This window comes from Pteropus vampyrus, unplaced genomic scaffold, assembly GCF_000151845.1.
Source record: "Pteropus vampyrus isolate Shadow unplaced genomic scaffold, Pvam_2.0 Scaffold487, whole genome shotgun sequence".
NCBI classification, from domain to species: Eukaryota; Metazoa; Chordata; class Mammalia; order Chiroptera; family Pteropodidae; genus Pteropus; species Pteropus vampyrus.
In genome coordinates, this window is record NW_011889268.1 from 55,460 (window position 1) to 58,872 (window position 3,413).

Sequence of the window (3,413 nt, forward strand, 5' to 3'; positions counted from 1 at the left end):
TTTGGTTACGAGAAGTGTGGTGGTCGTATCTCCTTGCTACAGGCATAAGCACTCAGCTCGGGCCAAGACCATCAGAATTCAGAGGTCACTGCTTCACTGAGATCTCGACGACTGACATGGGAATAGGACTATAGTTTCTGGTCCTGAAGATTTCGCCTTTTTTTTTTCATTTATCTCAGAAAAAAAGATATATATGTATATACACATATAATTATTACATATAATTATTTTTTTTTAAGTTAGCGTTGTTATTTGATTAAGAAATCTTGCTCGACTTGGGAATTCTGGGCAAAATGGTGGGATAAACACTGTGCTTGCTTCTTCCCATGACCACATTAAAATGACAACGAAATCGTAGAGCAGTCAACCTGACGAACCATCTGAAGTCTAGCTGAACACAAGTCCCGAAACTAAAAAGAGAAAGAAGAAGCCACCTCGCGACTGACAGGAGGGCAGAGACAGGAAAGGGGCTGGCCCCACCCCAGGGTGTGGCGCTTGAGATTCGGGAGGGCGGTCTCAGCTGTGGAAGTCCCCTGGGAGCAGCGAGGGGCCGTGGCCTCATGCCGAGCTCCCCAGTTTGGAGCACCGGTGACACAAAGAGGAGCCCCCACAACACGACTGAAAAGCAACAGGGATTGTGACCATCCAGGAGAGGTGGAGGCCCGACATCCCCTGAAGGGCTGGCGCACAGACGCGTTGGCTCTCGGACACTCACCCCGGGCTCCGGCAGGGGGACGGCAGCTCAGCAAGCATCAGAGACACACAGGGAGAGACTGGGCTGTGTGGCTTCAGGGCGAGGGCCGGAGGGGTGGTCACCACTGTCCCTGTGCGGGGGGCCTCCTCCCCAGCGGCCTGCGCTGGTGGGCGGGCGGCGCCATCTTGCCTGTGCTGAGCCCGCCCCCACGGGGCCAAACCTGGACTTTCATTGGCCTGGTGGGCTCCACTGGCCCCGCCCCACGCTCCTGGGGCCCCGCCCAGCTCCACCCACTCACCAACCGCCAGATTCTTTCAGCACCAAGCCCCTGGCCTCATCTCAAGCATCTGGCCTCATCTCAAGCATCTGTTCTCATCTTGTGAGCCCCAGGAGGCGATCAGCGGTCAGCCTAAGACCGCCATGGACAACTCTCAGGTGGGAGGGGGTGTCTGAGTGGCCCCAGGTGGGCAATGGCTCCCGATAGGAAACTGCATTAACCTGGAGAACACCGCTCGGCCCACCCTGGTGACTCCCCGAGACCCGGCCTACCCCTCACCCAACTCACATACTGCCCAAAGCTCTTTCAGTGGCTTGAGTCTTACGGGGATCCAGTAGATGGTGTCGGGCCTCGGGGTGCCCTGGGCCTTTTGCTGAGCTGCCCCAGGCCCAGTGCTGGTGGCAGCCAGTCTCGGCTCACGGCGTGGCCTCTCCCACGCGCCTCCAGGTCCAGCACAGGCAGCGACCAATCACGGATCACTCTGTAGCTTCTACCAGGTGGCCCCAGGGCGGTCAGAGGCAGCAGCCAACCTTGGCCTGCACCTGAGCCCCTCCCAAGTAGCTCCAGAACCAACACCCTTGGTGGCGGGCTTCGGACCACAACAGAACACCACCCGATTAACCTCACAAGTGGCACACCCAAAGCGTGGTCTCGGCAGGCACACGAGCCTCCTGGGGCAAACCCCACTCTTTGGAGTCAGCCCCTACGCAGCAGCTCATAGCCTGTAGGCGTGGCCGATCCTGACGGCCAGTCAGCCTGAGAGTCAATCCTGCCCACTGATGTGCGAGCAGCAATCAAGGCTCAACTACAGCAGGGGGCACACGCAACCCACACGAGGGACACTCCTGAAGCACTCATGATCAGGGAGACTGTGCCAATAGGCCATGCAGGGAACCTACTACATAAGGCCACCTGGCCAAGACTGGAAGACGTAACAGATCTGCCTAATATACAGAAACAAACAGAAAGAGGAAGCCAAAATGAAGAGATAAGAAATATGTCCCAAATGAAAGAAGGAAACAATACAAAAGATCAGTGAAACCAAGAGCCGGTCTTGGAAATGATAAACAAAATCGATAAACCTTTAATAAGACTCATCAAGAAAAAAAGAGAAAGGACTCAAATAAATAAAATAAAAAACAAAAGAAGTAACAACGAACACCACAGAAATACGAAGAATTATGAGAAATACTATGCCAACAAATTAGACAATCTGGAAAAAATGGATGAATTCCTAGAAATATACAGTCTTCCAAGACTGAATCAGGAAGAAATAGAAAATCCGAACAGACTAATTTCTACCAACGAAATTGAATCGGTAGTCAAAAAACTTCCAACAGACAAAAGTTTTGGACCAATGGCTTCACAGGTGAGTTTTACCAGACATTTAAAGAAGAATTAATATCTATTCTTTTCAGCTACTCCAAAAAATTCAAGAGGAGGGAAAGCTCCCAAGTTCGTTTTACGAGGCCGCCATCACCCTGACTCCAAAGGCAGGCAAAGACATTACAAAAAAAATTATAGGCTGATGTCCCTGATTAACAAAACGCAAAAATCTTCCACAAAACCTGAGCAAACCGAATTCAGTAAAAACTTAAAAATATCATACATCGCGATCAAGTTTGATTTATTCCTAGGATGCAGGGTTGATTCAACATCGACGAATCAAGTAACGTGATATATTACAGAAACAAAAAAGAAAGATAAAAACCATATGATCATATCGATAGATGCAGAAAGAGCATTCAGCAAAATCCAGCATGTGTTTATGATAAAAACTCTTGGCAGAGTGGGAACAGAGGGAACGCACCTCGACACAATGAAGGCCACGTAGGACAGACCTACAGCTAATGTCACACTCGATGGGGAAAAGCTAAAAGTGTTTTCCTTAAGGTCAGGAACAAGACAAAGATGTCCACTTGCACCGCTTTCATTCCAAATAGTATTGGAAGTCCTAGCAACAGCAATCGGAAACAAAGAAGAAATAAAAGGCATCTAAACTGGAAAGGCAGAAGTGAAAATATCATTATTTGTAGATGACATGACACTATAAATAGAGAACTCTACAGATTATACCAAAAAAACGTTAGAACTAATAAATTAATTCGGTACAGCAGCGGGATACGAAATTAATATTCAGAAATCGGTTGCATTTTTATACACCAATAATGAACTATCGGAAAGAGAAAACATAAAATGTTAAAAAAATGAAAAGAAAAGGAAAAGAAAAAAAAGAAAGAGAAAACAATTATTTACAATTACATTTAAAAAAAAAAACAAAAAACCTAGGGTTAAATTTAACTGAGGAGATAAAAGACCTGTGCTTGGAAAATTATAAGACATTGAGAAAAAACGGAAGATACAAAAACTGAAGATACGAAAAATCAACATCGTTAAAATGTCCACGCTACCCAAACCAATCTATAGATTGAAATCTGCCCC